Source organism: Corvus hawaiiensis, chromosome 4 (assembly GCF_020740725.1).
Source record: "Corvus hawaiiensis isolate bCorHaw1 chromosome 4, bCorHaw1.pri.cur, whole genome shotgun sequence".
Taxonomy (NCBI): Eukaryota; Metazoa; Chordata; class Aves; order Passeriformes; family Corvidae; genus Corvus; species Corvus hawaiiensis.
Window position 1 is genome coordinate 52,658,515 of NC_063216.1, and position 24,134 is coordinate 52,682,648.

Sequence of the window (24,134 nt, forward strand, 5' to 3'; positions counted from 1 at the left end):
GAGACATTTCTGAAAAGGATTGCTATATAGTACAGAAAATAAGTTCACATACTAGACAATTCTAGAAGAGCTGCGAGAAAAAGATTGACATGTCAGACATACGGAAGAAAATAATTCTTATTATTAAACTGAATACAGTGGATGTGCGGCACTGACAAGACAAGAAATTTTACATGGAAGAAAGTGTACAGTAAGTATGAAAAGTTCATTATTAAAACTTCAGAAGACATTTTGAAGGATATAGGTAAATGCAATAGAGGAGATAGCCATCGAACATAAGCCAGAAGAGCCAAAAAGAGACTGAAAATTCACCTCATGCTAAAGGTTAGAAAACATGCTTGGAAAAATATTAACAATTGCATGCAGCTTTTGTAGAGGTCAGAAACCAGATGACTAGAAATATATCCAGAGTAAAAAAATTGCTGGTATTGCCTCCTGAAGATCATGAGACAAGATACCTTACAGAAAGACATCTTGAATCAAATCATTGGGGAACCAATATATACATTGATCACTTTAGAGCATCTTTGGCTTTCACGAGAAGCAGTAGAAAGGTGTTGGAATAAACTGCTAGGTAGCAAAAAAAACAAACCCACATCTTTCTGGAATACTGGTTGTCCTTCCAAACCTAGTGTTTTGGTAGGCCAGTTGATTGACGTACCAAATGTGTAATTTGAATTTTTAATACCATTGGAAATAATTGGAAGCAATTTTCTCAGGAAAAGACTACATATATACTCAGGGAAAATGTTAAACTACAACATAAAAAGAGAAGGATTATCAAAATGAGAGAGAGATAATCCAAACATTCAGTAAACATGAAATCAAGACAGAGAAGAAAAATAAAGCTAGATGACAATGTTTGTGAAAATTCAAGAGAAAAAGCCACCAAGCTTCATTTCTGCATATGAGAGCTATAGAAGTTAGATATTAAACAAGAGAATTGCAATTACTCATTTATATGGATAAATTCAATTTATTACTGAAACTTGGCAAGCTTTGCATGATTGGAATGTTAAAATACACAATCATAACCCGTCTAGCCAGAGCTGTGCTTTAAAACTGAGACTTGAGCTATTCACTTCACTTTCAATAAAAATTCCAAAGGAGTTGCGTCCTCTTCAATGTTTCCATTATAGGGCAGAGTGAAAATGAAGTACCAGACTACATTCTGTCCATGATTAGCTGCACTTCAGTATTCTGAGACAAAATGTACAAGCATCCTTTGTAAATAGCATAGGAAAACAGTAAAACTAGTAATGAATAATGAAAACGGACCCTATGGTGCATGACTGACTATGGTTATGTTATTTTTCTGGTTACATTAAGTAGTGTTTCATTTCTACAGTTGGGGTGACCATAAAGAGATAAAACATTAAGCCAATTGGACACCATGTTTAAAAGACTTGTTCTTTTGAGCACTCTAGAAAAACTTTAAATAAATGTGTTCTACATGTACCTACTCAACTACAATACTCTCAGAGAGATATAAAGCTGCAGATATATTGAAGTACCTTCAAAGCAACTGAATCTTTTATTAAGTCATTCCTTCCTTCCTTCAGACAAAGCTGAAAACTACAAATTAAATTCCTCTGTCAGCTAAAAAACACTTTTTTACAAATCTCTCTCACTTGCTTATCTTTCTGTCTCTCAGCTTCAGTTATTTTAGACCCTTTTTCCCAAAGCCTTTTTCCTTGCCTTGATGCAAATTCTCTGTTCCTTTCCACACTCCCTGTGCGTTCTTTGCTTATTTCCTGCTACTGTTGTTGCCAGACTGTCACATCATTTCCAACACTTCCAGTAAGGACAGATGCTGTTGATTTATTTTAAAAATTATCAATGAAACATAATACTTGGAGGCAAAATATTTGAATAGAGAAATACAATTATTAAAGAAAGACGTAGCATTCTTAGAAAAAAATCTAGTTGTAAAGCTGATCGGGTAATGCGATAAAGCATCTCTAAAGCAGAAAAAATGTAACAACATTCAGATGAAAATAATAATATGGGTGTTAGATAAAGCTGGAAGGGCACACAATTTGGGCAGATGGCCTACTCCTGATCCTAAAATAGCTGATGTTCTTTTTAACATTACAGTTTAGATAAGTGGAAAACAACCCCATCTGCCTCACCCTTACGTAGCTATTGTTTGTTATCCATGTTGATGACAATTTCACACTGTGCTCCAAATAGCCATAATGCTTTTGTGAATCACAAAAGTATATCAAATTCAATGCTGGTGTCTTCTTCTATACACATTTCTTCCAGTCCAGACCTAGATTCTATAAAGAAAACCTTTCCGCATTCATATATTACACTTTACAGGTCAAAGAGTTTACAGTTCTGTCATTTAGCATGTGAACACAAGTCAGATTCCTTGAGATGCCTGTTGGGAATAACTTTAGAGGGCAGAATCTTGTCATAAATTCTTTTTTTATTTTTATAAAACTTTACTCTGTTAACATTTATAACTTCTTTTTGGTGTCTCTAGCATGAATGTCAGCTAAACTTAAAAACATACAGCTGAATACATTATAACACCAGAGAAAGTGGGTTACTGTCTGAAGTCTACTAAAGACAGCTAAAACACACTTTTGACATAATAGTGGAATAATTTCATAGGACACAGAAACAGATTATGAAAATCATGTATTCCTAAATATTCCAACATTTAAATAGAGTGTAAAGGGGCTACAAATAGAGTCAGAATTATTGCTTTTAATTAAATGCAAACTGCCCAATAACAATGCCAAATAAAAAAACCTGACCATTTAGATTTAGTCTCACTATACCAAAGCAACAACCATCATTAAATCAGAAGTAATCAGATATGTTTTTACTTATGTACCAGGTAATAAAAGGATTAAGTTAAATCAAACTGTTACTTTCAATTATAGTCTCTTAAATTAATGTTACCTTAAGAATTAATATAAAACGCAATATTAAAGTCTTATATAATTTATTTCATAAATGCTCTGAAGGTATTCATGATAAGTGCATGCCCATTTTTAGCAAACTAAGTGCTATACTGAATATTCATGTGTCACACAATGCATTCCAAAATATGAAATAATGCTTTCTCCTAAAATACCTGCTTGTACAAATTAAACTATCAATACCTAAAATATATAGCACATGCACACCACTATCCCAATTCCATTTTTTCTACAGCAATGTAAGAGGATTTTATTACTCAGTCTAGGATGAACTGTACCCCTAGGACTTTCAGACTTTTAGTTTGACAAGTCCACAATAGTACAGTCCAATGTCACAACACTTATAAATGCATCATGTCCAATTCACCTTGTTGCCTTTCAAGCTGTTAAAGCCAAATTAAAAATTACTTCCTTTTCTTCCTTCCGAGAAATTCAACCTCTCTTGTACCCTTCACATTTCATTCTTTCACTTAGCAATCATCTACTGTTTGCTCTTACACAAAATTACATCAGCAGCAGCCCTCCTTTTAAACTATTTTCTACTTCATTAATACTTCATGTTTTTCCCAGACTCCTATGAACTGTACTACTTCCAGAGTATCCTACTTCTTAGACTACTTCCTGAGTATACTTCTCTATGATATTTGTTATCATTTTGTAATTATCAATGACATGGAAAAAAAAAATCCAAAACAAAAAACAAACTCATAATAAAGCTGAATTGCTTTGTGGATTTGAAGGCAAATTTCAAGTGTAGCCAGAGGAAAATCACAAGCCTGAAAACTCTATTCCCCAACCTACTTCAGCAGTCAGCTCTGCTTTAATAGTATTATGTTAGCTAAAGCTCCATTTCTCCCCTTGGTCTTAGGAAAGCAGACTAAAATGGAGGATGTCCACTACTAGTAGAGTAATTCGAAGTTATTTGTAGCTTTTGCCACATCTGGATTATTAGAAAAAGAAAACAGAAAGAGAATAATCTTATTATCCATCCAGCCTTTCAAAAGCATATAACGATTTACAAGCATATACCAATAAACACATCACACCAAAGCACATACACCAAAGATTAAACATCCCTGCAATTTACTAAAGGTTTAGAACAAAAGAAACATAAATATATTGTCAAAGGGTTGTGAATTTTTTCTCTACCACAGTGAGAGGTAGACAACTACCCACCAATACTTCCTCATACAGTGAAAGCATTTAGGTGTGTAATTTCCACTGAATTTAACCTGTTGAGGTGGTTTGGACATTACAAAGTATACCCTTGGGTGACAAAAGCCTGGCCATATGAACCTATCTACCTGATTGAGACCCGTCAAAAATTTTCATCTGCACATCTCTACCAAAGACAGTATAAATATTGAATATAAATATTAAATTTCATTTAATAGAAAACATTACATATATTTTTAATTAAGACAAAATAGGAAAAGAACAATGTTATTTATTTAAAATGCTTAGAATAGAATATTTTGTGGAGAGCATCTGTTTCAGGATTAAATAATTCAATATCCATCAAAGAAATTCTTGATAGTGTAGAAAATTAAGCACCAGCAAAGAATTTTTTATATGTTCAGATATTATCTAACTACAAACAAAATAATATGCCATACAATATATTCTAAATTACTTTCTTTTAAGATACCACAAACAATATAGGTTTCCCTCGGATTCTTACTCCTCCTGACCTAAAAGGTTTCCGAGTCTGCTCCTGCTATTCATCTCTAACTATATATTATCGTCCTACAGAATTTCTTAGGCTTCAACTTGTCTTCTTCTTCCTTTTATCTCCTTAATTTGAAAATTTCTTTTTGCTTCAATTATCTTACACAGGAAAATTCTCTGCTCTTGTATGTCACGCAACATTGTTCTGCCACTATCGGCATTTCTTTTTCATCATTCTAGCAAAGAACTCTACTTTTCTCTTGCCAAAATTTAAATTCCACCACACTGGATGCGTATAAATAATCTAAATGCTTCTTGCTAGAACACTTACATTAAAATTACAAACTTCATGTATAATGTGGTGACTTTACAGTGAGTAGGGGTTTGCCTTAAACAAGAGCATGAAAACTTTCTCATAAATATTCATAAAATTGACAAAGTATAAGAAAGAAAAAAATATTTAATAACAAAAATGGTAAATTACAAACCTTCATATGTTGCCAACAAATAAAGTGCAGATCATGGAAGTATTACAGGTAAAGGTAAGGAAAAATGAGAAACTTTAGATACTCAAAGGGAGATAGATGAATGGTAAAAACCAATTGTAACATAGGATGGAAAAAATATTTTAGAACAAACCAGAAGAGAGCTGTAAAATTGTGGACAAAGGGGCCAAAACTGCTGAAAGAACAAGTTTGCAACATGATCAAATCAATAAATAAGAGAAAAAAAAAGTTGAATGAACAAAGAGGTGCTACAAGTAGGTTTAAAGACAGTGAAGTAGAATAGGATAGACAAAAGGTATAAGAAAGAAAAGGAACAAGTGAAGGTATTGTGTCTAACAGCCCATTCTGGAAACGCTGTAATTAAAGGTAGATATAGAAATTAGACTAGTCAGTAGTCAAGCAAAGTTTAAACAAGAAGAAGTGACAATATTATCAGAGATTAAGAAAAATTAATGATAAAGACATGAAGAAAGACTCAAGGAAAACAAGTGAGCTTGAAGATACCGTTATATATATATATATATATATATATATATATGTGTATATATATATATATATATATAAAAGTTTCAAATTAAGACAAGACCTAACAAAAACGGGGAAGAAAAACAAGACAGCAACCCTATGTGCTTCGATTTGGCCAAAAATATTTAGTACAGAAAAAAAGCTGTAAAGAAGATTTACCTTTTTTTCATTTATTTTTTTCTTTTGTTGTTGTTGTTTCATTTTCAAAAATATTTCAGATTATTCTGAAATAATGCTAGGGAGACAAATTATAATTCCACACCTTATGATCAAGTATCAAGGAAAAAGTTACAGTACTAATTGTAAAACAAGAAAAATATTTATTAGAAAGTGAAAAAAAGTGTTTAAGCAATGATAAAGAGCATGTTGGGAAATTCTGGCTAATATGAAGAAGGCAGTGACAGGTAGTCTCATTTGGGAGGTTTCATTCAGAAGACAACTGAAAGCTGATAACTCTGTATTATTAAGAAAAATACTTTCATAACGAAATCTCAGAGGGAAGGAGACACTACTGCCTCTAATTAAAGAGAGAGCTCAAGGTCCAGGAGCTGCTTAACTGTATCAATTATAATGCCACTAATAACCAATTAAGATTTGTGATTTTCTAAATATTACCAGAGCCAAAGCAATATCAATTATTGTTTTTAAGAAGCCTCAAAGTTCTTTAAAAAAAATTAATTCTGAAGGATTAGCTACAAAATCCATTTAAAGGCAACAATGAAAGACACTGGAAGGTATTTGAGTTTGTTTTAAATGATGTTGAAAACAAGTGTATACCACCAAAAAGAAGCCAATCATTACTACATAGAATAAAAGCTTGAAGAAATAGAAAAGGGAAGACTAACAGCTGAGGGAAAAAACAAAGAAAACAAAATCAATTAAATTAACAGGAGAAGAGAGGGAAGACAAAAATGATCCTGTTTATAATTAAATTATATACTAAAATAATGACTAATGCAAAAGAGTCAGTCAGAATACAGTAACAGGAACCTATTTTTTAAAACCCATTTTAAAACTCTTTGCAAACTAACTGAAAAATCAGTGAAAACATGGAAGCAAGAGAGACTGAATAAGCCAACTAGATGTCTGTATCTAAAACAGAGCTGATCTGCTGAGTCTCTGATGATATATTTACACGTAAAGATGCAATTTGGAGAGATCTGAATTAGGAAGTCCATACAGTGCTGTGAAGCCCTTCAAGGGTTTTTTAGCTCAGGTCCAAGTGCAGCCTAACATTATTAGTTTGACAGAAAGACACACTAATATCACTCACATGTAGATTGTATACACGAAGGTGCTAGAATACACAGTACTAGCCATGGCAGTCTGGACAACATCACACACAAGAGGTAGTGGTCAATGATTTGTACTGTTTTGAGACCAGTTACAAGTGGCATTCCTCAGGGTTCTACTCTGGGATTTAACCTGCTTAACATCTTATTAATGACCTGGAGGGGGAGACAAAATCCTTATCAATCTGACAATACTAATTTGGAGAATGCAGTCAATACAGTTAACCACAGGGCTGCCGTTTAGAGGAATCTAAAAATGCTGGAGAATTAGGCCAATGTGCTGACATGACATTCAGCAAGGACACATGTGAAGTCCTGCACCTAGAGTGGACTAACACCTGAATGAGTACAAAGCTGTGACTGCCTCGCTGGTAGCAGCTCTGCTGAAAATGACCTCTGGCTCCTAAGCACAGTTGGCTAACAGGACACTGGGCTGTATTCACATGAAACTAACAGAAGACTGAGAAAAAGAATTCCCCTTCATTCAGTGCTTGTTAGACCACCACTGTAATACTGTGTCTAATTTTGGATCCCCACTTGCCCAGCCCTCTATGAGACATTGATCAACTGTAGAGAGCTTAGCAAGAGGTTCCCAAGATGTCAAGAGCTTTTAGAAGCTGTTCTCGTAAGAAGAAATTCTGAGGCAGCTGGGCTTGTTCAGCCTGGGAAAAAAAGAAGCATTGAGAAGTAGCAACCTTTCTGTATCTAAGACATGCCTAATGAGAAGACAGAGTCAGGCTCATTACTGAGGTGCACAGCAGGAAAATGAGTGACAACAACCAAAACCAGAAGTTAGGGGGAAGGGGATTTAACTAGATATAGGAAAAATAATTATGAGGAAAAAAACACTTGGAAATAGGTTGCAGAGATACGGTACAAAATTATAAGCAATATGATCTGATTCATAATTGACCCTGTTTTGAGGATGAGGTTGAAGAGATGACTTATCTTCCAACCAGAATAATTCTGCAGAGGAACTTTATGCCCAGACTATACACACAATGTAACCTGTTCAGAGAAGCAAAAAAATTTTTAGCTGAAATGACTCCGAAGTTTCATACAGGAATATCCTCTTGCCTCTTTTTAAATGATTCTAAGAGTTCTTGAAGAGATGCTACAATTTCAGTAGGTGTTTAGGCCTCTTAAATGTTGAGATTTAAAAAATATATTCCTAATGCAGACAGCTATTTCCATACTCTTTCAACACGTGGCCATACTTTATTTCAAATATATTTACTTTTTTGAACAAAATCCTTAGGAATTTCTTACATCCCTTTTCTTGTGCTCTACCATTTTCATTATGATGATCTTCTACATAGCTAAATGGCATAAATGGCATAAATGGAGAGCAGCAGACGGTGAGTGTGAATATGTGAGTGCTTCTTCCTTTTTTTACCTACATAGACATGAGTAACCAGCTAAAACTAGCATATATTTTACTGGAATATAAAAAATTTTGAACAAATCCATGATCATGAGAAAAAGATTCAAATTCACAGAATCACAAAATATTCAAGAGTTGAAAGGGACCCACAAGGATCACCAAGTCCAATTCAAGTGAATGGTGCGTGCAGGGATTGAACCCATGACCTTACAATTCCTAGTACCATGCTCTAACCAACCAACCAAACTTCTCTGCTAAAAAAGCATGAAACTGATGAACCAGAAAATCTTTCCTCTTGTATTGTCAATTATTATAAATTTGATTTCTTTGGAGTATGGTTTTGTTCCATATTGTCTGCAATACCCTGCCTACAGGGATTGAACCAGGAGACCTTTAAATACCCCTTCTGACTTGAACCTTTATGATTCAAAGTAAGGAAAACTAAGAAAAAAAGGGGCCACTCACATGTAAGCCAGCAGCTGGTCAGTACATTTGCCTGAAATGTTGTACCTGATCATCACAATCTGCCTGTCTAATTAAACTCTAGTCCCAGCTATCTTCTGTGTAATTATGCTGTCTAATCTGTATGTGTATGGGCATAATCTACCACAGAACATCAGGCGGAACTGAAGCCTCTGTTGGATGAGACATTCCAGAAGGACTATGGGGGCCCCATAGCTCTCATTGCCAGTAACTGTAAGACACTGAGACACAATTCTGGGTGGAATAATTGATTGTAGGAAACCTGTATGTTGTGGATGAGTCTGAATGCGAGCAATAACAAACTCTAGCCCTCGTCAGTTGGCTGGGGGGAACACAATCAGGATATCCATGCTGTTGGTGTCCATGTGCTTATGCTGGTGCTGATACAGAAACTGTTTTCTCTCTGTGTTATCTGTGGGGTCAGTTAAGTGTGTGTAATGCATGGTGCATGCCTCTGCCTGTGCAGGATGTATGCTTAGCCTCATCACTGGCTGGACCCTGGAAGACAGAACCACAGCAACATCTCACTTATGGCATAAGGACAGGAGTTCTACAATGCACCAAAATTGGTTCTAGCAGACTGAAGAAAAAAATCTTGCCAACAACATGAAGTTCATAGGATCCAGCATCCCCAACATAATTTCTAAGGTTATCCTATCAATAAAAGCATTATAAGTAACAATATCCCAGGTGATGACTGGTTGAATCCAATAATCACTATATATGTAAATGAGTGCTTTTCTTGTGTAAAAATAGCTTCTAATTAAAAATATTTCATTAGAGAACTTTCCCAAACTTATTCACATTTTTTCCCTGTACTGCGCCAAATAAACTCTCACCACAGCATCACCACCACAGGCAATAAGAATTGATCAGGGGTAGGCTTATTGGATCTGACGTATGCTGACAAACACTTTGACTAGTTTTCTCTAGGACTTCAAACATACTACACCACTGAAATAATTTGCTTTTTGACCACAGGCAAAAGAACTGTCTGTTACTAAAGTGAACAACCTGTTCTTCCACCTTTGAGATCCTAATAATCATTCAAATTGACAGCACCAACCAGGGTCAAAATGTCCTAAAGAACCAATTCAGGAGAGCCACACCTTAATTAACTTTTTTTAAAAAGCAGCTATTTTCATTTTACCTTCTGATATTATTATGTTCTTTCATTTATAACAATAATCAAACACATTGACTCGAGTTTGGTATCCTCCTCTCATGAAAAGTTTAGTAAATTTGTTTGACTATTTCTGTAGTCTACATCTACAGCTGATGCCCAAGATCTTGACATCCTCTCCTAAAGCACTTGCCAGACTCTAACTTCATCCCTGCTCCTGGTACTTTCTTAGCTTGCCTCAGAAACTGAATGGAAAATATGAGAGTCAATGACTTAATTATATTTAGAGCATCTGTTTCTTAAAATCTTGAGTCATATAGGTCTCCATTAATCCTTGTTCCTCAAACTAACAAGTGAATCATGCTACAGCAGCAATTCCTTCCTTTTGTCAAATTGCTAATGATGGAAGAACTTGTAATATTTAACTCCATGTTTATTCAAAACCTTTGACTTGTGTAGTCTCCTCCATAAAATCGACCTTTTAATTCCACAATAAAATATCAGATAGCTAAGTGACAAGGAAATCTCCATTCTCTTGCAGATTCAGGTTCTACCTGGTCCATACTAGTCAGACCAGCAAATTCAACTTATTTAATGTAATTTCATACTAAACAAGCATTCAACTGATCATTCATTACAATGAACTTGGTGAGACACTAGCACAGGTTGCCCAGGGAGGTAGTGGGTGTCTCTTCCCTGGAAACATTCAAGGTCAGGCTGGACAGAGCTCTGAGCAGCCTCATCTAGTTGAAGATGTCCCTGCTCATTGCAAAGGGGTTAAAATAAATGTCCTTTAAATCTCCCTTTGAACCGAACCCTTCTATAATTCTTGGGGTTTTTTTAAACTCTATGAAAGCTTAAGACTTTGATATATAGTCAAAATAATAACCATAAAGAATACTTATTAAATGTTTCACATTACTCTAGGAAATATCAAAGCTCTTAAAGATTTTTCATAGTTCTTAACTACTTATTTAAATGCAGGAAGTCAAAATGTTTGGAAATTTGTTTAAATTTTTTTTCTATATACTTCACTCTTACACAGATTTCACACTTCAACTGATTTGTAGATATTGGTAAAAGAACCTCTTCCACATTAAGATGGTCTAGTGTCAGTTTTAAAATGTTTTCCTAATAAAACAGCCACTTTAATGTGAAATTTATATACAAATTTTAATTGCATATAGCGCAATGAATGCCCAAGTTTCCAACCCAGTCTACAATACTGTAAAATCAATTGTTCACTGAATGACTGCTCATACCCACTCAGCATGATTTACTGCATTATAAAGTACATGGATATTTTTCCCTTGTGTGCAACACAATATAGTGTATCTAGTTAAAAACAGGAGAGAAAGATCCATATTTTCTACTGCTTATTCAAATTTTGTGTACTAGAGATGTCATTTTTCTAATTGCCTCAAGATGTTACACTGAACAATTCTCTCCAGAATGAGAGCTACTAGTTAGATCATACTTGTTTTCTTCCTTTTATTTAAAGCCAAAGGATTGATTCCTGATCATTTCATAGGAGAATGAGTCATTCACAATCTCTTCCCTTCTTGTTACATATAAAAAATTACAGATGCATATGTCCTGTAGCATACATTATTGTTAGTTATAATAACCAATAACTACAACAAACAATAGAAGTTACGACTTTGATTCCCTCATTTAAAACAACAAAACCAACAAAGATCAGCATTTAAATTATGCTTATGAGGTTAATTCATGTAAGGGCATGTTCACACATTTTTAGTCTAGCGATCACTGACTTTAAGACTAGATACTAGAATAAAGTTTAGCACATACTTAGGCATGTAAGTGCCTATAAACTCAGAACTGGAGTGCTGTGGTAGTTGCATCATTTGCTCTATCAACTTCTGTTAGAGTAGAAATCAAGCACCACTATATCCAATATGAGCTAGTCAAGTGTTCAAAAGATTCTGAGTACATAAATGCTCCAGCAGTTTTATCAATGGAAAACCTTACTAAATAAATTTCTCATTCCTAAAATTCAGGAAAAGGTGAATTTCAGACACACCAGAAAAACTGACATGCTTTAGAAAAAAGTGTCTTATGAACTATATGCAGCTTGGAAAAGCATTTTGGGCAATATGCAAGTACTTATTCTACATGGATTGTTAGATTCAATATCAACACCAAAAAAACAATAGCTGTTATATTTACAGTCAGTTAAGCTGCCATACAACACCTTTTCTTTTTCAAATATATTAATATCATAGCATGCCAGGAGATTTTTCTACAAGCAAGGGACAAAGAGCAGGAAAGGCGAAAATGGCCATATGAGAAACCAAGTAACTGTAATTACATTGAAGAACAGAGATTTTTTTATAGAGAGTTTGAAAAGGTTAGCAACATGGGTTACAGTAATAGTTATTATAAAATTAACTACTTTAATTACTAGCCTAAAATTGATGTTGCAAAAAGCCTTACACTCTATATCGCCTACAAGGATGCTACAAAAATGGAACTAGCCTTTGAAATCTATTTCACTGAAATTTAATTCCACAAAGGTATGAATTCAGTGGTATCAGCTTAGCTATCAATATGCAAGCTAAGCAACACAGACACATTAAAAAAAGAATAAGCAATTTCATGAAACTTTTTCAGACTTTTAATTAAAATTAACTAGTCCAGAGGAAGATATTACTTTGAAGAGAATGAGTCTCAAACCCATCAGTGTTTTGTAAATCTCCCTGAATCTTTTCTCTCTTGTTCTGATAAAGTGACATACAATGACTACATAAGACAAGAGAGGCTTAGGAAAACTTCAAAAAACCCAGTGTCTACTATTATCAAGATGACATAAAAAGATTGTAATATTTGGTTTTTATCTTGAGAATGGGTCATAATTATCGCTCTGCATCTTTAGCATGTGTTTAATTTATTTATATTCACAAAATGACTACTTTATTGCAGAATGACTACACAAACACTACTCTTACCATGAAATCAAAGTGCTACCTTTTGTATAACAAGGAAAATTAATGAAATTCTAGCCAATCGGAGTTTATCTTTTATTTTAAATCACTTTTTTAAAGAAAAGCTCTTGCTAAGGAGTTTATACTAATAAATAGCACATGCTAAACACCCCCGAATTTACCACCTAGTACAAATTTAATTTTTTCTTGCTTTCCTCTAAGGAATGGCATTTATGCTGTACAAATATATATTCACCAATTCCTCCTATGTATGGTTAAGTACACACAGACTCAGATGCAGCTTCAGTTTGACCGGAGAGCCACACAGGCATAACATGTCTGCTAAAGGCCACTTATTTACAGCTGCCAGTGTATCTGCACTTGACAGAATTTGTCCCAGAAAAGAAAGCAGGAGGAATAAGCAAACAAAGACAGTATTTTATATCTGAGTAATTCTCCTCATTTCTCCTCAAGTGATGCTGTGTTCCAGAAGTTAAGTACACATGTGAAAAGACAAACTTAATTAATAAATTACAGAGTTTAGAATTTTGTGGCTTTTGAATTTCTCAGTTATCTTTGCTGTCGTGTTTCCAGAAGCAGCAACCAGCACAATTCCATTACCTTCTTTGTAACAATCATTATTTTTTAACACTTCTCCAGAGTACATTTTTTATTCATCTACTGACCAAATGAAATAGTTGCAGTTTTTAAATCTCTCTTCTCAAGAAAATTTCTCTCTCTGTATTCATCATTCTACCTGACTGTATGGCAATAAATTTAATGAATTCACTTAGGAACTCTTAGAGTAATTCAGCTTACTACTTCTTTATTCAGCTGTTACTAATGAATTTTACATTCCATTAGCCTGCCTATTCACCTTGGCTGTTTTTCTGGAGTTCTTCAGCCTTCCATGCTACTTTCTTATTAAAATAATTTGCTATTACATTTGAAATTTTTCTCTTATTCAGTAGTGTCATTCCTAAACAGCCCAAACATTATAATAAGATATTAACTTACATACTGAATTTCTATACTGAGAAAACAATCTCTCAACCTTACTCATTCATTTATCTGATCTCTCCAGTCTAATCTTAGAATCACTATCCCAGTATATGAGTACCATCTGTACAAAATCAATAGCAATAAGGCAATTTTAATGGAGCCTGTCACATTTCCTTGGGAAAACTTAAGATGTCACTTCATCTTGAGAAAGTCTTACTGTAGCAATGAGTCTGGCTTTTTTTCTTAAATAATGTAAAAATTTAGATCTACTCTGTCTCTTCTGAAATCATAAAATCTGCATGATTTAATTTTTCTTCATTTGAACTGTTCTCATAATCTTCAAAATTTCATAGTTTTTTATTTGAAATGCTTGTATTCATACAATTTGTGCTGGCTTGCGAGCTGCATCTCGCAAAAGGCCAAATCTTGTTTTTCTGCTCCAACTATAACTGCAGTTATTAAAAGAACCTGTTTGGTCTTTTTTTAACAAGGAAGGAAGCGGATATAGAATATCAAAAGAAGAAAAGTTTGTGAAAAAGAAACAAGAAATTATGACAAAAACCATTCTGCAACAGCAACATGAAATTAGTGCTGTGATCATAAACTAAAGCCATCACTATGGTTCTATTGTTCTATTGTAACTACTGGGCACAGCAATTTATAATACAAAATAAGATGCGGTATTGTCATACACCAGTGTCATGATTAGAGCAATAAATTTTAGAACAGTAAATTATTTATATATCTCTTTTATTATATAGAATAGCTAAATAAGAAAAAGCATCTGATGAAGGAAATAAATCCCATGTGAAATTCTTGTGAGAAAACAATCTATTTGTATTAGTATTTTATTACTAAGCAGACTGACCAACTACAGAAGCAAAAGGTGACCCCAGTTTACAGCTGTAACTTTTTGATTAAGCCAAAATATGCGAAAAATCCTTTCTATGTGCTATTAAATGTCAACTGTCGTAGATATTTTCTAGCTTAATTTCCTGCAAACCTTTCATGAATCACTTATTTTTAATATGGGATTATGTATGGCTAGATTAATCTAAATAGAAATATTTTAATTCAATCACTAAAATGGATGCTGCTTTGGAGAAACAAAATACAGATTTGGTTTTTTTAATATAAATTTACTGGTAGTTAATCACAGAATTTTGATTTGTAGACACATGTGGAGATCATCCTGCTCAAATTAACTTCATAGCTTGACTGGGCTTCTCTTTGTCTTCCCTAGGACAACTCTAAAAAGTTTATTAATTTATTGTTTCACATATCTTCTTTGAAGTCTTTATGTCCATTTCTAAATTTTTCAGACCACCTTGGACCATCAATCATGGCATTTTTCTGTATTGTATCAGCCTACAAATTGATTTTTAATATATGTATTGTTCTGAAGGAAATAACTGCAGACACACTAAACTGTCAGTCACACTAACACATTGTTCTGCACATGGAAATGAAACCACTTTCTGTTTGAAAACACCAGAAATTCAGAATTCAGTGTACATTTTTCCAAAGTGTACTGCTAGTTGACAGTGTTTACAGAAAACAAAAAAGGATTTTCCTCCATGATGCTGAGAATATAAAAATATTAGAGAGCATTGACTAACTTTAAAAAAGAGCAGAGGAAATATTTATTTATTTATTTATTTAGGTCATCAAGTGCTGAAAACTAAATAACATGGGTATCTTTATAAGGAATCTCACAACACTACCTTTACCAATGATCTGGACAAGGGGATCAAGTGCACCCTCAGTGAGTTTGCGGGTGACACCAAACTGGGTGGGAATGTCGATCTGCTGGAGGGTAGGAAGGCCCTACAGAGGGATCTGGACTGGTTGGATCAATGGGCCAAGGACATTGTATGAGGTAGAACAAGGAGAAGTGCCGGGTCCTGCACTTGGGTCACAAACAACCCCAAGCAACACTACAGACTAGGGGCGGAGTGGCTGGAAAGCAGACCAATTGAAAAGGATCTGGGAGTGCTGTTTGACAGCCAGCACATGCTAGCAGCTGAACATGAGCCAGCTGTGCTCAGGTGGCCAAGAAGACCAGTGGCATCCCGGTCTGTATCAGCAATAGTGTGGTCAGCAGGACCAGGGCAGGGATTGTCCCTCTGTGCTCAGCACTGGTGAGGCCACACCTCAAGTGCTGTGTCCAGTTCTGGGCCCCTCAATACAAGGAGGACATTGAGGGGTTGGAGCGTGTCCAGAGAAGGGCAGCAAAACTGGTGAAGGGTCTGGAACTCAAGTCCTATAAGGAGCAGCTGAGGGCTGTTTAGCATGGAAAAAGGAGGCTCAGAACAGACTTCACAGCTCTGAGAGGAGGTTGCAGCAATGTGGGTGTTGGTCTCTTCTCCCAAGCAACAAGTGATAGGACAAGGAGAAGTGGTCTCAAGTAGCACCAGGAAAGGTTTAAATTGGGTATTGGGAAAAAATTTCTTTACTGAAAGGATTGTCAAGCATTGGACCCAGGGTAGTCGTTGAGTCACCATTCCTGGAGGTATGCAAAACACATGTGGATGTGGCATTTAGAGTCATGGTTTAGTGGTGGACTTGTCAGTCCAGTTAATGGCTGGACTCAATGATCTGAAAGGTCATTTCCTACTTATATGATTGTATGACTCAATTATTCCAGGGAATGTTTTCTCTCTACAAAGATATTTTAGCTAAATAGATTCAAGAGTAGGTGTATTTTTGATACTAAATTAGGTAACCCTTCTCAGATAATAGTAATTAAAATACTAAAACCAACAGAATGTTTATGTGCTCCACTTTAGCTTCATGTGAAGACAAATCAATAAAACAAACAAGGAAAATTTCTGGGGGGAGGCTGCAGGGGGGCAAATAAGACAAGCTAAATCTAAGGCATAACTTCCACATTTATGATAGCCTGGATCCAAAAGTGCTGGGAATAGCTCTTAAGGGAAAAGACTTTCTCAATCATAGTCAGTTCTGAGCTATCCATAAGAAAAAAAAATAACCTGGATAATCCATAATCTAATCTGGATAATCTGTTCAGGTTTCCTACTTATTCATTCTGGCTTCCTCACAAGGAAATCTAGGTATTAAAGAGGGCAGTGAACACAACCTGCAGAGAGGACACTAAGAGGAGTAGGCATTTTTGCCTTTTGACTCCATGCCTAATGAAAGCAGCCCATTTTCAGATCCAAGCAAAACTTTGAAGTACTACGGACAGGTTTTTTCAGCACTGCATGAAAAATAATATTGCCCTATAACTGAGTTGTTTCTGCATGGAATGAGTTTGATGATTATCTTACAATAGTACTAATAGATTTTCAAAGTGACATTAAGTTACTGCCATAATCTAGTCTACATCCTACAAATCACACAACTTCAGTCCCTGAGCTCAAATTACTGTTGAACTATAGCATATAGTTCAAACAGTAAGGTTTTTAAAATTAAAAAAATAAAATACGGAGAACCTTTTCTTACAATGTTATAATGCAGGGTCAAAAGATCACAGCAAAACAGGTGTTGTATTTTTAGTTTAACTGATTAATATTTTGTGAAAAAAAATAATACAAATAACCTCCAAACAATATCTGCCACTATCTGTCACTTTAAACTCTGCAAAACCTCTCATTTAATAAGTTTTAAAAAATTAGAGAACATGCCTTTTGAAAAACAAACGCGGATTTGTATCTAGGAGATTCAGAAAAAAGATTAACTAAAACTTAATTTAGATTTCAGCTGTCTAAAAGTATTACCTCCCCATATACAGAATTGATTTCTGTTTTGATTTGTATTTAAGACATCACCTAAGACACCACATAGAACATTTAAAGACGTGTTTCTTCCTTTTTAATTTAGTAGTCAGGCTCATAGAAAACCTTTATTAGATAGCAGCTTTCTTGAAGGACTGACAAATAGAATCAAGGACATCCATTATCAACAGAAATATCCTTGCTTATTTCTGCCAGGCTTTTTTTATCTTCTTTTCCTCACTCATTTTACTTTCAAATGTTCTTTTCATCCAAGACTTCATTAAATTTGGGAGAGTGAGGGGGGATAAAAATAAAAAAAATAACAAAAAATAAGATAAAGACTTTAGGATAATAAAATTAAGAGATGCTTACCTTCCTACCCTTATAGTAAGAACTTTTTAATATATATCTAGAGAGCGAGTTAAAGGAGCTGTTTCTGTTTCAGGATTCTGTCAGACAAAACGCTTTCTTCTCTTCCTTTTTCCTATACCTAAACTGTTGGTCTTCCTCTTCAGCATTCTACACTCATTTAGCTGTAAGTCTAAATTCCCTACGGGTCCATTAAGTATGTTGCTAGGCAAACAGTCCAGTAGCAACTGTGAAACAGGAGGTTTGGATGGGAGCCAGTTTTATAGGTCACTACACTGTAAACCTTCACATCATTAGAGTAGAAACTAGTCTTGCAAACTACAACCATTACTACTGATATTCTTTCATTTCTCTGAGCAGACAGTCATTCATACTACACTTTCTCAATATCGGGTATTTCTAAATCAAAGGCATCGATAAGGAAATATTTTTCCATGTACTAGAAGGGTAAATCCTCTATTTATTGAATGTTTCAATGCTATCCATCATGTGTCTAGAAATAATAGCCACGTTAGAGATGTACAGTTACCATGGGAGAAACTTCTATCTTACAAACTCAAAGAGCACATATAAAAGAGGACTTAACCTTAAGTAAGCAGTATTTTATTTGCTTTTCTTTTCTTTGTTGTAACAACAATACGACAAAGTAGGCTATTCTGTACACAAAATTACCCAGCCATCATATTATCTGATTCAGGAAGGTTCCTTCTCTTTGACTGAAGTATTGTATCTTTGCTGTAATGTAGCATTATCTTGAGAATGAGCATATAAACCCTTCAGTGCGATCTTTACATTAATTCAATCACAGAACTCTAGCTGAGAACAGCAAACTGCAGAGTCCTGCTGATGTGACCACACTGCATTACCATGTGGAAGACCTGCTGCTCCAGTTAATAAGTTCAGAAATAAATGGAAGTGAAGGTTCCCTGCCTATGGTGGGCCAGTTGGAACTTGATGATCTCTAAAGTCCCTTCCAACCCAAACCATTCTATGACTCTATGATTCTATGAAATAAATATGATCCCAGAAACAAGAACATTTCCATATCATTGTTTTTTCAGGCTGAAAACACAGCAATGAAATCAGCACACAAAATTTCAAAATCAATGAAGATCCACAAGAAAAGTGCATAGCTTGGGCATGGACATGTTTGGGTTTCTTTAGTTAGTAGTTTGACATTGGAGCACTTCTGAGCCGAAGAAAATGAAGCAGAGCAAAATAAAAACATTTCTTCTGTGAATTTTATATGCACAGGGATTGTTTTAAAGTATATATTACTGAAATTAATAATAATGATAAAAAGTCACTGACAAAGCAAAACACTCATGATATCACTAGTTCTTGAGTTTCTGTATCCTTACTTGTTCATCAGTAACATTTTAACTTTTATGGTAATAGAACTACACCAATAATCCCCAACCTGTATGCTTTCATGTATGAGAAAATGAAAAATGGATTTAGGTATAAGAAATGGAAATGCATAAGCTGAAAGATCACCACTGTCAAAAGGTACAGAGATCTAGGCAGCGATGCCAGAGATTTCAGTAATGCCAGAGATTTCTCATCACTGTCAGGTGAAAGGAAAATAGTGACATTTTTCCAATTAAGCCCTAGATAATCTTCTGTACTCCCTAATTTAATGGTCCATGTACATTTTTTTCAGTCTTAATATGACTCTCCATATATTTTTACTTCTCCAGAAGTGCAAAAAAATTTGAAGCAAAGAAATTGATTTTTATAACCTTACTATAATTTTGGAAGAAGATCTAGGATTTGTCTACTTATCTTGTCAACTCCTGAGCAAAAATATCACCAGACAAAGCTATCAGCATTATTTAAAATCTCTGATGTATATCTGTTTTGACTTGAACAGGTCAGATGGTAACTTATGCTTCTAGTTTTAAAATGTCTGTGTGTCATTTGGGCTGTTTTGGAAACAAGATCAGCAGAAGTAACTCATGACCTCTCTGATTCTACTCAAGCAAATTCTTAAATCCATCTAATCTATGTACATAAACAAAGATGCCAGAAGGGGTCATTAAAGAATCCCCCTTTTACAAAACCCTGAGTGCTTAAAAAAAGCCTGCTGGGACTAACAACCTGTTTTTCAACTGCTTTTTAAAACTTGGCATTGTAATTTGTGTTCAAAAGACCAGATACTACTAAATCCTGTGTTGATATATGCCTCAGAACTACTAGCAAGTTGCTATACCGAAGGGCAAAAACTGGTACCTCACATTTGCTAGTTCTATGGGAATTTTTTTAAGAAACTTGATTTACATGATGTGATAAAAAAGCAAGATGCCATTTGTCTCTAAATGTACACTTAACAAATACAATCATCAGACTGTTAATAGTGCACTGCCTTTTTTTTTTTGTAGACAAATGTCTGGGCCCTGAGGGCACACAACGGTCTTCATGTCCCTACTTGCCTCCCTGAGGTTTCCCCTTACTCTGTCCCAGCCTCATTTTACTGCAGTCACTGCCCCAGCCATGCTGAGGACAGATGCCCGGAGCCCTCTCAAAGTGTGGACACTCCTACTGTAGCCCGTCTCCAGACCTGTCTCTGGTCCCATCAGATTTTGCTGCTGACGGGACTCTGGCCCCAGCTCATCACTTGTTGTGTTGGTGCTGTCGACAGACCATGATACCCGATCTTGGCTCTACCCCCATGTTTGCACCTCTCAGGGAGGGCACGGCGTGCTCTTAGCTTGTCCCCCTCAAAAACCTGCTCTGTTCTTGCTTCTCCCTGACAGCAGACACATGAACATGCTTGTGCTAATTCATCATCTAACAGGAATGATGAAGGCTTTGCTCTTAAGCCTGGACATGGAGTACGTCATCCCTAGACACAGTGAAAGCTGAGAAAGCTCATATGCAAACAGCAAACAGTTGCCTGTCTTGAACTGAACCGGATGCTACTTTCCTATTCATGCATTTAGGCACAGAAATATCTTCTTAAACCTGGCCATCAATGTTTTGCTAATTCATATTTTTTAACTGACTAAATAATAGTGAACAATCTATTTGGCTGTTTCCTTGACAATTTTTTTAAGTTCACAGAGATACTTCCTTGTTTCATTAATATTCTTGTCTCTAGTGTTGCGGAATTAAGAAAACCAGACAAACAAAAACAAAACAAAAATTCATAAACATGAATTCATGAACAGAAGTTTGAAGTTATAGTGAGGCAGTCCATTTCATCAGAACTTAAATAGCCTGAGAATTCTATGAACTATGCCCTCGTTGAAAATAATAACAATGACTAAGGAATTAACTCCTTTCTGCAGATACACAGTCTACTTTTTTGGGTACACATTTAATACAGATAAATGAAACCTGTAACATTAATTTTTTGCAAGTAATTTTCTTCTGACAGTGGATCAAAAAGATGACTAAAATAGCTCTAAATGTGCTCAGTTGCTGAGATAGCATAGTCATGTTAGCACAGACACTGCATAATGTACTTCAGACCACTAGCTGTAACATAGTGGTATATTTAGAAATTATTTTTGATAAGCTATATGTACCTAAAGAAACTCAGTTGCCTCAAAGAGGCGATCCCATTTCGGAACCCAAGAAGACAGGAAGGAATATGATTTGGACTCATATTAAAAAAAATATATTTTTTTCTAGACAAAATGATAATAAGTAAAATATATTAATAAAGCATAATAGATGAGAAACATAGCATGTTGCAACACTAAATGGAGTCCACTGCTACTGTCTAGAGTATGCTGCCTAAATCAATAGAATTTAGAGGAAAAACAGCTTTCTAACAGTCAAACACACTCACCTAATCAGTATCAGAAGTAATTGAATTACCATGCAGCTCAGATTTTTAAAATGGCCTTTATGAAAGTTTAAAATCATTATACACTTTAAATCAAACCACAATCTATTATTAAAAAAAAAAAATACTGAAGACTGAAAAGGCATTCAAACAGAAACAACAGTCTAAATATTTGAATGAAATACAAGTTTTATGCAACACAATTACATCAATGGCCTTATCAAAACTCCATAAAGACGCTACAACAAAAATTAATGGAAATTTAAAGACAAGGAATCTATACTACACACTCTGTTGTTGGAAAATACATACATTAACACTGTGCTTCATGTTCTAAAGAACGTAACAGCCTCTCTTCCTTAATTGCATTTTTTGACATTTCCTCCATCAATCACAATCAAATCAAGAAAAAACACTGATTTGATTACTGCGTCTGCCCAACAAAATAGCAAACTTCACTATATAAACACTATTCACTGCTGACTGAACAGTTAAATTTTATCTTGCTCCTCTTCATAAAAGGCCAAATTAAAATATTAATCTCACAAATGTTAACCATGTATCCATGAGGGGATAAACCCATCCCAGAGTGTTTTTACTTATAGACACAGCTCTAAAAAACAGAGAGATTAAGCTGAGTTAAAAGTTGAAGAGTTGCAACCATGTTTTATAAGCATAAATTAGATTTTTAAAAAATTAAATATGCTACATGATATTATACAGATGGCATATCAGACAGAAGTTATTTTTAATCTGTGGTTGTTTTCATTTCGGGGCATATTTGGTGTTTTATTTTTTAGAAGACAATTTTTTTATCAATTTCCATACTTAGTAAAATGAAAACATAGCAAACATATTTATTCCTAAAGCCTTGAGGTCATCTTGACTTTGCCAGCTGCAAGAGAAACTCACTCTAGGCAAAAAGCTGAAGTGCTTTTAAATGTAAAATGTGCTCGCTTTCACATGAGCAAGCAGCCTGCAGGTAAAAAATGCCTGCCACAGATTCAAAAGATAATGGTGGGATTTCAAGCTCTCTTTACAGAATATTTGTAACTATATTTGTTGATCAGAGGACCACTGAATATCATAACAAACAGTATTATAATATGCAATAGACACAGATGTGCGATCTGACAACAGGATGCCATTTTCTTGCTCACATTTTTTTAAAACTAAAAAAATGTAACCTTTTCCTCTTATAGCTGAGTCTATGTTGGATAATTTATATTTAGTGAAAATGCAGAAAAAGGGGTGGGGGAATGACAGAATAATGATATCACATAGCTTAAAGAATGCTTTTGGCCTGAAAGCATTAGGCTATTTTGCAAGAGTCGCCACCCTAACTGAGCATTGCTGGCTCCGACTGAGTGGTTCTGAATCTGAAAGCTGTCACCATGTAAATTTCAGCCTACATAAAAGTAGACTGAGTGGCACCATCACTGAGGAGACAGTGTAGATAAAAGCCTAACAAGCTTCTAACTTAATTGAGAATCTCTAAAAAGCATCTAATATTTCTAGTAAACAAATGGAGGCAGAGGGTTAGCAGAGAGAATGTACAGCCATTAAATACTGACAGACACTCCTGGGTTTCTATGCTCAAGACCTCAACATCACATGGTACTTCATTTCCAGTTCTACATCACTGAAAGACTTTAGTCTGTAAAGATGTAAGTAAAACTTCTATGTCATCAAAAGCCCTTTGAACTCGTCAGTGTAGCACACACATTTTTAATGTACATATCCACTAGGTTTCACAGATTTCGCCTACCTGAAGGGCTTGGGTTTTTATCTCAAGCTCCAGCAAGAAGGTACTCCAAAGTTTTTTCAGGCATTCACTATTCTTAACCAAACTTAAGACTTCTTCATTTTTTAAGTTGTATTTTTAACATCTATATAGTTAGTTGAAGAAAAAAAGAGTCTTTGGTATTTATGGCATAATATTATTTTTGTTCACTAATACTGGGAGAGACACCAGGAACTAGTAGATATGGCTGCAAATCAGAATATTCCAATAATCAATTCATTTCATAAGTCCGGCTAAACGCAATTGCTAGAACTATTTCACCCATAGTTTATTGCCTTTTTTTTTTTTTAGCAGATATGAAAAAAATCAAGAAACCCTAACCACTGACTGAAAACTTAATGAGTAATTAATGACTATTAAATCCAAGAATTGATATAGTTCCTTTAAAACTATCTGGATAAAGAATGAAAACACACATTCAAAAAACAGGTAGTCCACAAGTAAACTGCTAAAAATAGTTAATAAAATTTTAAATTTAATTAACACTTTGGAATATATGCCTTTATTTCTGGATACCAAATATTCTCCTACTCATTGGTCAGACCTAATGCTGGGAAACATCAATAA

General features: G+C 34.8%; 1 protein-coding gene and 1 long non-coding RNA gene across 5 annotated transcripts in view; one reads left to right on the forward strand and one right to left on the reverse strand.

The window, feature by feature from the left end:
- The window catches only part of IMMP2L (inner mitochondrial membrane peptidase subunit 2), a 426,547-nt gene that overhangs the window by 246,928 nt on the left and 155,485 nt on the right, over nucleotides 1-24,134 (reverse strand). The gene's annotated exons all lie outside the window — the stretch shown is intronic.
- Nucleotides 10,634-18,971, forward strand: LOC125324528. The gene is made up of 3 exons (XR_007203023.1): nucleotides 10,634-10,693; nucleotides 11,568-11,569; nucleotides 18,915-18,971. It is a non-coding gene; the product is annotated as an uncharacterized LOC125324528 (long non-coding RNA).